Source organism: Megalopta genalis, unplaced genomic scaffold (assembly GCF_051020955.1).
Source record: "Megalopta genalis isolate 19385.01 unplaced genomic scaffold, iyMegGena1_principal scaffold0053, whole genome shotgun sequence".
NCBI classification, from domain to species: Eukaryota; Metazoa; Arthropoda; class Insecta; order Hymenoptera; family Halictidae; genus Megalopta; species Megalopta genalis.
The window spans coordinates 246,140-260,413 of NW_027476122.1; positions in this window are offsets into that span (position 1 = coordinate 246,140).

The window sequence follows — 14,274 nt, forward strand, 5'->3', positions numbered from 1 at the left end:
TTATGCTACAAATCCATGCGAAATAAACGATTTATCTACAAATCCATACGGACCAAACGATTAGCTTCAAATGCATGCGAAATAGAAGATTTATCTTCAAATTCATCCGAATAAACGATTTAGCTTCAAATGCATACAATATAACTGATATAGGTTCAAATCCATGCGAAACAAACGATCTAGGGTCAAATCTATGCGACATAGATATCTTCGCTTCAAACTCAGGCGACATACACGATTTAGCTTCAAATCTATGCAAAATAGAAAATTTTGCTTCAAATCTATGCGAAATAAAAGATTTCTCTTCAAATTGATGCGACACAAACGATTTAGTTTCAAATTCATGCGGAACATACGATTTAGCTACAAATCCATGCGAAATAGAAGATTTAGCTTCCAATCCATGCGAATCAAAAGATTAAGATTCAATTCCATGCAAAACACACGATATAGTTTCAAATTCATGCGAAACATACGATTTAGCTTCAAATCCATGCGAAACACATGATATAGCTTAAAATCCATGCGAAATACATGATGTAGCTTCAAATGCATACCAAACAAACGGTTTAACTTCAAATTGATACGAAACACGTGATTTAGATTCACATTTAAGCGAAACACATGATTTCTCTTCAAATTCATGCAAAACACATGATTTAGCTCAAAATCCATGCCAAATGGAAGGTTTAGATTCAAATCCATGCGAAATAGACGATTTAGCTGCAAATCCAAGCGAAACAAACGATCTACCTTCAAATCTTTGCGAAATAGATGACTTGGCTTCAAATTCATGCGATACAAACGATTTAGTTTCAAATTCATGCGGAACACATGATTAGCTTCAAACCCATGCGAAATAGAAGATTTATCTTCAAATTCATGAGAAATAAACGATTTAGCTTCAAATGTATACGCGATACAAACGATATAGGTTCAAATCCATCCGAAACAAACGATTTATCTTCAAATCTATGCGAAATACATGATTTAGCTTCACATCCATGCGAAATAGAATATTTAGTTTCAAATCTATGCGACACAAATGATTAAGCTACAAATCCATGCGAAACAAACGATCTAGCTTCAAATCTACGAGAAATAGAAGTTTGGCGGCGGTTCAAAGTGTCGTTGTCGTGGAAAGGAGAGGGGACACGTTTCGTCCGGGGCCCGCTAGAGGACTCATCAGTAAGGCTATCCTAGCGGGCCCTTGCCTTAGACGTAGGGGTAGGACGAAGTCTCTGTGTATATATAGGGATCGAGGCTGATCGGCTACCAGCGGGAAGAGGAGCCCTCTACTGGCGGGTCTGGAGGTAGCCGCCACAGAAGACTTGGTTTCAAATTCATGCGAAACAAACGATTTAAATTCAAATTCATTTGGAACACATGATTTAGCTTAAAATCCATGCGAAGTACATGATGTAGCTTCAAATGCATACCAAACAAACGATTTAACTTCAAATTGATACGAAACACGTGATTTAGATTCAAATTTGAACGAAACACATGTATGTCAAAACGACCCCGGTTGCAATTAACTCTTTGAACGCTGCATTTATATACTTTTGAAAGACGGCTGGCGAATTACATAACCCAAACGGAACCTTTAAAAATTCATAATGACCGGTGGGAGTTACGGGGGCGGTATATTTTCTGCTATTCTCATTAATGGGAACATAAAAAGATCCATTTCTGAGATCCAACGTACTAAATACTTTCGCGCCTTCTAATAAATCCTATTGATCCTCTATCAAAGGTAGGGGATATCTATCTTTTACCATTTTTTTTATTAAGCTGTGTGTAGCCAATACAAATTCTAGTTGTGCCATCCTTCTTCTTTACTAGTACAATTGGACATGCGTAATCTGAACAAGACTCTCGAATTATTTCATCTTTCAACCATGACGTTATTTGTTTATCAACTTCAGATTTATCCCCGGGAGACAATCTTCGCGGTCTCTCGTACACTGGGATCTCGTCTTGCAGTATCAAGCTCATTTTAATCCCTACTTCTTTCGTTTTAGATGGTTTATAACTTGCAACACAATCTTCTATAAGTTTTCTATGTTCAGGAACCGCAATGTGTGATAAATTTACATTGTCAACTATAGCCTCGACATTGACATTAAATATTTCCGGCAAATCTATTTTTTTAATAAAAATTTCTCCTCCTTTCGTACTTAGTTCTACGGAATCTAAAAATTCTGTACCGATTATTAAACTATGGGACGACAAGGTATTGGGTAGAACGTGTATATTTATTCGATATGTTATCTGATCTATTGCAATAGTTGTTGAAAATTCCCCTAATGTGTGGTTGCTCTCTGCTCCGACACCACAATATTGCAAAATCTTATTATTCAATCTAGGAGCACCAATTTTAACATAATAATCCGCTCGCATCAAATTCAGTTCGCTTCCAGAATCTATTAACGCTGTCAACTTACAATTTCCAACTTGCACCTCTTTAACTCGCTTCTTTCTCGACGCTTCAGACACACTTGTGTCCTCTTTCTTTCGTCGGGCAGTTTGCAGCCGTATGGTATCGGTTTCCACACAAAAAACATCGCCGTAATTCTTGCCGTGCCACTTGCTGTGATTCACCTTGTGACGATGTTCCATGGACGGTCGTCTTCTTCTTCTCCTCAGGTTGCCTGTTTTTCGTTCTTGATTTTTCCTTCATGTCTTCGTAAATTTCGAATGTTTCTTTCAACTCACGTATATTTCTAGCACCGTACAATATCGTTTTGTTTGTTTCGAAATCCTGAACTCCGTCAATAATATACTTAATAACTGTTGAGACTTCCATGTCTGCTTGCTTCGCAATCTCCAACATTTGATAAATGTATTCTTGATACGACTCGTTCGATCTTTTAATATTACGTGACAACTCTTTATGTATCTCGTACGTATCTGCAGTTTTACCAAATTCGGACTCCAATGCTCGCTTCATCTCGACCCATTTGCGACAACATTTTTCACAGTCGACGAACAATCTCGCCGATGCACGCAATAACCGCTTCGCATAAATAACTTTTTGTACTTCACTCCATTCACATAGCTCTAGCAAACTCTTCGCTAAATATACGCATGGACTCCTCAACATCCCTGAATGTTAACGCCTGCATCCGTCGCACGCATCGTCTCACATCGCTTCCTTCTTCTTCGTCTTCACTGCCATCAATATCATCTTCCTCTTCGGCATGTTCGATTTGCAACATTATGGCTGCTTTAAGCCGATCTTGTAGTTGCTTTTTATTTCCCGACGTCCTTAGCTTGCTACTCTTCAATTCTTCCTTTAAACCGGTTAACTTCATTGTTAGAATTTCCTCTAATTTGTCAGCAGATAGGCTTGCTTGTGATACTTCGACAACGGTATCGTTTCCTTCAGACATCTTAAAAGGCTTTTCAATGCACAACACAACAACTAAAGTTCAACTCTCAACTCCTACAGTCACAATATCATTGTTATCATTCAACGCTACCTTTTCCTCAAATCCCGGCTGAGCCCTCAAAATTATGTAGAAATTGTCTAATATTTAAACAATATAGAATCTGTATCGATTAGGAAAGGACTAAACGTGGTGAAGACAGAAAATATCGCGTACCGTACCTTCAACTAGGATTACAACTACTTCACTTAATTTTACTACTTGCAACACTCCTCACTAGACGACTCTCGTACACTCTCTGTCCACTCCAAACACGCTCCTCCGACACAATGCCTGTCTTTTCTAAAAACGTGCCAATCGCATCCGCCGGCTCTCCGTCGCCAAGGGATTTTTTTCATCTGACCCGGCCTTCACCAAAGTTTCTCTTCTATTGCCTACCATAAATACAAAGACTTAAAACTACGGTCTCCTATGCCTAACACTCCTCCTAGTCCTAAACGTACCCACTAAATTACGATACTACAATAGTATAGAATTGTATAAAATAGTACAGAATTCGTTAAAAATCATTAAAATATCTTACAGTATATATCATCATTTACCCGCCGGAGCGGGAGGCGGTCGAGTGCTTCGAGCTCCAGGCCCGGGGATTAGCGCTCGCCAGATGGCATGCGGAGCTTTGCTCCCATGCCGGCGAGCGCGTCCCAGGGGCTCTCCTGCCACACTTCACCTCGTGACGGAAGAGGCGGTTTGGCAGGCTCTCCTACCGTGCGACGCAGGTGTTCACCGGGCATGGCTGCTTCGGTGTTTACCTGTGTCGCATCGGTCGGGAAGCGACGACGGTGTGCCACCACTGTGGCGCGGAGGAGGACTCGGCGCAGCATACACTGGAGGTATGCCCCGCCTTTTCAGTGCTGCGCCGAGTCCTAAGAAGGGAAGTTGGTCGCGACCTCGCTCTCTCCAGCTTAGTTGGGGCCATGCTGGAGAGCCCGACAAAATGGGCGGCAGCCATAGCCTTCTGCGAACAGGTAATGTTGCAGAAGGAGGCTGCCGAGCGGGGGGTGCGGTCGTGGGCGCCCACGCCTAGAGCCCCCCCCCCCGTGCAGCTGAGAATAGGCGGGCGGCGGGTGTACCAGATCTCTGGTTTAATTGCCAGCCGCCCGCCAACCGAGGATGTCCTTTTAGAAGTGGGGGCGACGAGAAGTCGTCGCCCCCGACGGCCGCCGGTGCGGCCGTCATGACGAGGCGATGTGGGGTTCGGTCCCCCGCTCCGCCGAATCAAGATGATTCATGGGGGGAGGATCAATCTCCCCCCGGGACGCGGCCAGCCACCGCTCCATCCTCGTGGCCGGCCAGGCGAGGGGGAGCCGCGGTCGTGTTCTTGAGAGTTCCTGTGGCTCCCCCGTTAATCGCCAGCGCCCTAGGCCGCCGTGGGGGTTTTAGCGGGTCGAACCCCGCACTACTCCCGCCCCGCCCTTCGGGCGGGACGGGGGTGTCTGACCAGCAGATTTCCCCCACGATAAATAAAAAAAAAAAAAAAAAGTATATATCATCATTTTCTTCATTTGTTTTGACAATTATTCAAAACTATTTTCTACATATATTTTGTAAATTGTGCAAAATTATTTTCTCCATTTTTTTCGACAATTGTAGAAAACTATTTTCGTCATTTATTTTAGAAATTATGTACAGAAATGTTCTCCATCTATTTGGGAACTTATTTACAGGTATATTCGAAAACAAGTTTCGAATGCTTTAAAAACTTAATTGCCTGATGAAAATTTGTTTTATGAAATTTTATACTTGATTGAAACCGGAGAAAGATTGGACACGTTTGTTTCATTGGAAGATTGATAGCGTCGACAGCACGGGAAAAGCGCAAGCATCAAGCTGTAACGGTTGCATAATTACCGTTACGTCGAATAATTATTTTAATGAGCTGAAGTGTAGCAAATTAGTTTCAAACACGTTTCGAGCGCACCGGCGCCTCTGTTACTACCCTCCTCCGTCCGTGTGTCCGCAATAACGAAATTTTCTCAAGGCTTATAAATGCTGTGTACTTGCTGCAGAATAAAAGCCTAATTAATTACCATCCACTGGAATGCCGCGTGCTCTCTGTGATTTAATTCGAGTCTGAAAAACGAAGAAAATTATTTCGATAATACCTGATTGAAGGAATTCCTTTAGAAACAGCATTTAACAGACGACATCTTTTTTTTAATGTATTAGAAATCTCGGTTTTCAAACTTATTTAGTAACAGGATTTTAAAAAAGTATAATAACTATCGAAGACAGAAATAATTGTTAAATATGCACCTAGAAAAATTCATCCAAATAATCTTCTAATACGTCCAGAAACTATTTCTGATTCTTCTGCAATTAAATAAAATGGAATTTGACTGAATTCGATTGATATACTGGTAATTAATGTTGAACAAATAGGTGAAGCTACTTTAAATATAAATTTCATCGAATTTCGATAATTTAAGAATTTTAGAAATAAATTTTTCTACTGATGTTATTAAATTAATAATAATTTTAATCAAAATTCTAAGTATGTAAATATGGAAAAATTGATCACAACATTTAAATGCAATATTAACATTATTATCGATATAAATAAGTAATGACCAAAACTAAGAAATTATTTATTTGATAATTTAATTAACAGTATTATAAACATGACTCCCCCGTGTCCGCTACCTTGTCGTGGTGGGGGGGCTTCGTGCCCTAATGATCCTCAAGGCTGTGCCAGCGGGGAATTTATTCCCTGGCAGGTTCTACCTAGCTGGAGTGGCTTGAGGTGAGGGGCCTACTAAAAGTCGGACACATACCGTAAACCTGTGGTCATGTTTTACAGGAACGGGGGTCTTGCCTTAGCCGGCCGGGCCGCGAGGATGACAACCTCTCTAAAAAATCCCTAGCCCCAAGCAGTGTTGCGCGGTGATGAGGGCGTAGCTGGAGTAAGAGCCAGCTATGGTTGGTGGGTGCACCAATCGTTAGCGGACAACCCCGGGGTACCTGGCGACCCCCCGGGCGTATTAGCCTTCCCCGGGTATGGCGGCTCTACCCGGGGTGACCTCTTTTCCGACCATTCTCGTGGGATCAACTATGGATTGTTCACAAATTAAAAAAACCGGGGTGGGGGGAAACGAGAGGGAGAAGGAGGCGCGCGTGGCTAGCGTGCGCCTCGAGCGCATGGATGGGTCGGTGTTGCGGGAACTTCCCGCAACACGCGGCAGAGAGAGATCCGCTGTGGACCTTGGCGAGTGCGATGGGGGAGAGGAGTCCGACCACTCGGTCTCCTCTCACCGCTCTTCGCAGAGCGCCCCTGGCTCCTCAACAGGGAGGAAGAGGGGAAGACCGCCGACTACTGGTCAGTACGTTGGCCTCTATGAGGCGAAACGTAAGCTGACGGAGGCCAACAGGGGCCTCATCGCGGCAATTTTTGACCCGGTGGCCCCGGGGCCGCAGCCCGGGAGATCGGTCGACCCACTTCCGGACGAGGTGGAAATCGCTGCGAATCTTCGCAGCCGTCCGACGCGGGAGATAGCGGCGTCGATAATGGAGAGCCTGGCCGAAGTGGCCAAGATCTCTAATGCGACAAGGGAGTTGCGGCCAGTCACGGTGCGGATCCTGCAAGCGGCGGCCCTGAACAGCCGGGCGGGCGTTGCGGAGCTGACAATGAGGTCAGCTTCCGACGCCACCCGGCTGTTAGAAGCGGAAAACGCTCTCCTTAGGGAGCAGATGGCGGAGTTGCGGACCGAGGTGGCCCGACTCCGTCAGGCGGTGGAAACAAGGCCGGCAGCAGTCGAGATGCCTCCGCCGCCGCCCCCTGAGGGGGGCACAGGGCCGCTGCTGAGCGCCGGCGCCCGAGGGCCCCAACGCCCTGGGCGAGGGAAGCCCTTGCCGGCGTCCGCAGCGGTGCCAGCAAATTTGCTGGCACAGATCGGCTCCCTGATCGATGCCAAGCTGGCATCGTTCAGGAGGGAGCTGATCCCGCGGGTGCAGGATCCGCGGTCGGTGCCACCCGTGCCATCCACCCCCAGCCTGTCGATAGACAGGAAAGGGGGGAAAAGGGTGGCAATAGAGGAGGGGCTGCGGCCGCTAAGGCGGCACAGATGCAGCCCCCACAGCAGAGGGCTGCCTCTGCTGTTGCGCCGCCCTCCACCGCACCTCCAACTGAGGTGTGGTCGAAGGTTGTTGGCCGAAAGGCCAAAAAGGCGGCTGCCGCAGTTAAACCTGCGGCGGCTGCCAAGGCCTCTTCGACCGGGAGGGCGGCGAAACGGGTGGCACCGGCTGCCCCCAAGAGGGCTCCCCTGCCGCCGCGTCCGCCCCGCACGGCTGCCATCACGATAACGGTACCGGCCGGCGGGGCTATGACGTATGCCGAGGCAATGGCCACTGCCAGGTCAAAAGTTGACCTGGCAGAGATTGGCATTTCTCGATGAAGCCGAGGAGGGCGGTGACGGGGGCTCTAATTTTGGAGATCCCCGGCGCCGACGGGGCTGCCAAAGCCATCGCCCTTGCCACGAAAGTGGCCGAAGCGCTGGCAGGCACCGGCGTGAAGGTCGCGCGCCCGGTAAAGAAGACCGACCTTAGGGTGCGCGGCCTGGTCGATTCGACCACGCCGGCTGAGGTAGCCGCGGCAGTTGCCCGTGTGGGAGGGTGCGACGAGGGGCAGGTGAGGACCGGCGAAATCCGGTCTTCCCCCTCGGGACTTGGCACCCTTTGGGTCCAGTGCCCTACTGCGGCTGCACGCAAAGTGGCGGTTGCGGGAAGGCTTACTGTGGGCTGGACCCAGGCGAAGGTCGAGGCACTCAGCGCCCGGCCCCTGCAGTGCTATCGCTGCCTTGGCCTAGGCCACACTAGGTAGCGATGCACTGCGGCCGAGGACCGGTCCGAATGCTGCTTCGGATGCGGCAGTCTGGACCACAAGGTGGCTGGCTGCACGGCGAAGCCTAACTGCCCGCTCTGTGCGGGAGCAGGCAAGCCGGCCGGCCACCGCCTCGGTAGCCGGGCGTGCCCTGCCAGCGCGAAACGCGGCAGGGGAAGCAAGGGGAGGAAAACCGCGGTGGCAAAGGCGGCGGCCACCGTGGCAACTAAGCCGAAGGTGGCACCAAAAGGTGTCACCATCGCGCCCGCGGGGGCGGATACGGCCAAAGAGGCCCCAGACGCCACCGCTCCCGCGGCGGCGATGGATGTAGAGGCCTGCCCATAATGGGGCCCAAGGGCCCTATAATACAGGCCAACCTGAACCGCTCGGCCAGGGCACAGGACCTTCTGGTGCAATTCCTGGCCGAACGGGGTGCCGGGTTGGCCGTAGCGGCGGAGCCGTACAGGATTCCCGACCATCCACATTGGATGGGGGACCTGAGCGGCTCCGCCGTTATAATATGGGCAGGCCGGCCGGGGTCTCCGGCGTGCTCCGTTATCGAGCGCGGCCGAGGATACCTGGCCGTTGACTGGGGCGGCACCGCGGTTGTGGCGATCTACGCACCTCCAAGGTGGTCCCTCGGGGAGTTCGAGCAGTATCTGGACGGGGTCTCCCGCTGAGATGCGTCTCCCGCTGCCAGCCCCGTCCGGTGCTGGTCCTGGGGGACTTCAACGCCAAGTCGCCGGCTTGGGGTTCCCCCGGGACAAACCCGAGGGGCCGGGAGGTGCTTGATTGGGCGGCGGGACTCGAGCTCCGTCTTTTAAACACGGGCTCGGTCCATACGTGCGTGCGGCACAATGGGGGGTCCATCGTTGACCTTTCATGGGCAACGCCCCCCGCCGCGCGCCGTATTACGGGGTGGAGGGTGGCGGAGGAGGTCGAGACACTATCAGACCACAGGTACATTGTTCTCGGCCTTTCCGCCGCCCCATCGACACCCCGACGTCGCCCCGCTGATGAGGGATCGCCTCAGCCGCGGTGGGCGCTAAAGCGCCTCGACCAGGACGCTCTGATGGCGGCAGCCCACGTCGTGGCCTGGCCGGCAACACCGGGGGTCCGTGTTAGGACCACTCCTGTGGGACCTGGGATATAACGCAGTCCTGAGGGCCCCCCTGCCCGACGGTGCCACTATCGTCTGCTATGCAGACGACACATTAGTGGTTGCCGTCGGGGACACCTTCGAGAGGACCATCCGACGAGCGGAGGTTGCGGTGGCAGCCGTCGTCGCGAGGATCTACGATCTGGGGCTGAAGGTGGCCCCGGAGAAGGCCGAGGCCGTCTGGTTTGGACGGCCTTGGTCTCGGCCACGGGCCAGATCGTGGATCTGGGTTGGAGAAGCCTGCGTCGAGGTGAAGTCCGAGATCAAGTATCTCGGACTGATCCTCGACAGCCACTGGAGGTTCGGAGCACATTTCGGCCGCCTCGTCCCCCGAGTTGAGAGGGCGGCGGCCGCGTTAGGCCGCCTGTTGCCCAATATCGGGGGACCGGGCGATATGGTGCGTCGCCTATACCTAGACGTGGTGCGGTCCATGGCATTATACGGCGCCCCGATTTGGGCGCCGTCCGTGAGGGCAAACCGGGGCTACACATTGTTGTTGCACCGGATTCAGAGGAAAATGGCCCTTCGCCTCGTAAGGGATTACCGCACCACGTCTACCGTGGCGGCGCTTGCTCTGGCGGGAGAAATTCCCTCCGAGCTGCAGGCGGCGATGCGCGCCTATGTCTATAGGCGCATATGCATCGCTGGCCGGGCTCGGGGGGACCCGCCGGAGCAGGAGGCGGTCGAGGGCTTCGAGCTCCAGGCCCGGGGACTAGCGCTCGCCAGATGGCATGCGGAGCTTTGCTCCCATGCCTCTGAGCGCGTCCCCGGGGCTCTCCTGCCGCACTTCACCTCGTGGCGGGAGAGGCGGTTTGGCAGGCTCTCCTACCGTGCGGCGCAGGTATTCACCGGGCATGGCTGCTTCGGTGTCTACCTGTGTCGCATCGGTCGGGAAGCGACGACGGTGTGCCACCACTGTGGCGCGGAGGAGGACTCGGCGCAGCATACACTGGAGGTGTGCCCCGCCTTTTCAGTGCTGCGCCGAGTCCTACGTAGGGAAGTTGGTCGCGACCTCGCTCTCTCCAGCTTAGTTGGGGCCATGCTGGAGAGCCCGACAAAATGGGCGACAGCCATAGCCTTCTGCGAACAGGTAATGTTGCAGAAGGAGGCTGCCGAGCGGGGTCGCCGCGAGCGGGGGGTGCGGCGTGTGCGCCCACGCCTAGAGCCTTCGGGCGCCCTTCGGGCGGGACGGGGGTGTCTGACCAGCAGATTTCCCCCACGTTAAACAAAAAAAAAAGTATTATAAACATGAATAAATACCAATTCAAGCTACGATATCTTTTATTACTGAGGACAATAGTAACACTATTGCAGATATGGACATATATCGATTGAAAATAGAAACTTCTGTGGCGGCTACCTCCAGACCCGCCAGCAGAAGGCTCTTCTTCCCGCTAGTAACCAAGCCGCCTCGATCCCTATATATACAGAGACTTCGTCCTACCCCCACGTCTAAGGCAAGGGCACGCTAGGATAGCCTTACTGATGAGTCCTCTAGCGGGCCCCGGACGAAACGTCTCCCCTCTCCTTTTCTCGACCAAACACACACAACGACCGTCGCCAAACTTCTTTATTAAATAATTTAATCATATCGCTAAAATGTCGCAAGTTAATAAATATTATAAATAATATCACATTATTATACATATTTTTTGCACACGTACTGCCGAATCAGCTACGACATTGTTACAAATATAAATAAGTAAAAATGAAAACTAGACAATTCTTTATTAAACAATTAAATCAAGTGTCTACAACGTTGCAAATTAATTTGCTATTCAGCTGACGAGCTAAATGAACCAATTCGTAGGAAACGCGTCAGAAGGTCGTTCCCGGATCAACGATTCCAAGAAAATTAAGTTTCAAACGAAAATGTCCGATGGATGCCGCGGTCGAGCGCGGAAATTCAAAAGCTGCCGGCGATGAGAATCGAATTCAAACCACTGGCAGAGAGCAGTTTACATATTTAATGGCGTGTGATTAAGGAAACCGCGCACAGTGAAAATAAATGCGTAAAGCTTCCGGAAACTCGACGGTTCCCGTGGGATGGCGGCTGATTAGGCGAACAGCGTTGCTCGGCACTGCGTCGGAACTCTCGTACAACGTAATGGCGGTTAATATCTCTATCGATTGGAATTGAAAACGGCGAAATTTCTGATATCCGAGATCGCCGACGAGCATTTGTATAAATTCGTTATTAAAATGAAAATACTCCGGGCCGCCGTTTCGGTTTTACGTTCTCGCTCCGCCATGACCGGGAAGGTTCAAAGGATGATATTTCAGCTGCGCGAGAAATGAACTCGCGAGCTGCGGTCTCCGTTGCATTTTTTCGACCAACTGCAAAATTTTTTTTTGAAATTTTTGACGGCAAAAGTTATGTATATACACAAAAAATTGTGTAACAATATGATTATATACAAATTATGTTTCGTTGTTAAAATATTTTATATTTTTTAAAAAGTCCGAAATGGGGATTGCGACAGGTTGCATGAATAAAAAGAAAGAAAAACATTTTTTTTTATTGTGTAAAAAACAAAAGACCGAGTAAGTAATACATAGTTACTATAAGCTCTACATTACATATTTATGTATGGTACTTAATTATAATATAAAATCCGAACCAAAAATGTCATGCTTCAAATATGATAATTTTGTCATGTTCAACTTATTATTATACGATTATAATATTGTTGCAAAGTACACAATTTCTCTCGCGTCGCGGCATTTTATTTACAATAAAGGATATTAACTATAACACAATTCGATACAATAACAATTCAGATCTTTTAGAAGTAGGATGTTGAGTTGTCCTTTCAGAATCCTTGTCGTAGACAGCGAGCGGTGCCATGGCGAACAACGCTGTCATTGTTTTTGCTCTTCTATAGAAGCACGTTCGTTAATAGAACGATCTTCCATTTAATGGGCAAAAATGTCGGATTACGGAAGCAGGTGAAGTCGTATTTTTAAGTTAAAAAGCAAACCGGTCGCCGAAGCGCGCACAAAGTTTTTGTAATCTCGTTGTTCTTCCAGCGAGAGCGAGGGGGGGGGAGACTTAATGCCGTGTTTTCTTTCGATCTTGATCCTGATTTATCTGAACTTTGACGCTCCCATTTGTCCTTCTTTACGCCGCCAACACGCGGTTCCAGCTTCTTAAGCCGGTGGTCGCGTTTCCGGCGTTGTCGTCCACGGTTACCATGTCGTGCGATCGATCTTCATTCAGCTGCAGTTGGTCAGGGGCTTCGGTAATTAATTCGCTGAATCCGGTCGCTACTTGCTTCCATTTCAGCAGGTCAGCTGGCTGCAATGGTAGACGATCGATCAATCCCCGGGAAAATCTATGTAATTTAGACCACGATTTGTTCTCCTTCGATTCGAGGAATCAGTCTTGCGAGCCCGTTAAATCGTGAGCGTTTCTACAACCCGACAAAGTATAATCCTCCCGGTCTCGAATATTAATTAACAAGAGCCCGGACTGATCGAATTCGGCAGCGATAAATGAAAATAGAATCTGCCCGACCTACACCCGTTCATTAACTTGCCCCGGAGAGCAACGCTCTGGGCCAGATGACATCAGCGAAAGAAATAGATCTGTTTCGTACAGTTTTGGTATGAAATCCCGAGATTTCCATTCGGATTTCACCGTTGGGCAATTTTTGTCTTTGGCTCTTTAACGACAAGAGAAAATTCAGTAGGAAATTCGTTAGGAATTTTGCTAGAAAAAATAACTTGGTTGTATTTTACGTACAAATATCTAACAATTTTAATATGTTTTAGAATCTTCGGTATTAAGTACACCAGAAAATTGACTAGGAATATCACTAGAAAAAATTATTTGTTATGTTCAGATTTATGTATTTTATGTATAATTTTCCATCGATGTTTCCGTATTTTTTAAATTTTCGATATAAAGTTCTGTAGAAAAATCATGAGAAACAAACTAGGAGATATACTAAGAAATTTACTACATATGATTACTAGGTCTATTAAGATTTATGTATTTTATGTATAAATTTCCATCAATGCTTAATCAGTTGAAAATCTTTGACGGATGATTTTTCTAGAAACTTCACTGGGAAAGTCACTAGAAAACTCGCTAGTAAATTCGCTAAGAAAAATTACATTTTTATACAGATTTTTATATGTAATTTTTATATTTAAATGTCCATTAATGTCGATATATTTTAAAATCGTAATAATACTGACGCGATAAATGTTTTTATTTAATAGTAATATCTTGAATATTAGTAATTGTATGCAAGAGAACATTTGTGTATGTTTTATGCAAATTTCAGCTGAATGCTTACACATGTTATTAGACCAACTGGACTAACTCACTAACTGGACAATTCACTAAAAGGTACCGATCGAAAAGATATAGCGATGTTTTTGGAACCTCGTGTAGCACCTAGTCTGGAGTGATTAATGGATTCAGGTTGGTTACCTCGCTAGCGGACGACGAAAATAAGAAATTCCATTAACACTTAACCTGAATCGACCAAGCAGGGCTCCTGGGTTAAAAGAACAGATTCTTATAAAAAAGAGGATCCAGTAAAAGGGTTTCTTACTGGCTTAATTTAAAATGGCCTCTAGAAAGTCATACTGATAATAATAGAAGAATCTTCTGCATTACCAAGACTGGAGTGATTAATGATGTTATACATAACCTAAACTCATTCACTAGAAATTTAGAAATAACAAAGACATTATTTATAGAAGAAGGCTATATACAAACTAAGATTTGTACATCTCACTAGAAGGAAAAGGTCACTAGAATGTGAGTAGAATAATCCTAATTCTAACCTAAACTCATTCAATAAAAATTTAGAAATAACGAAGAAATTATTTAT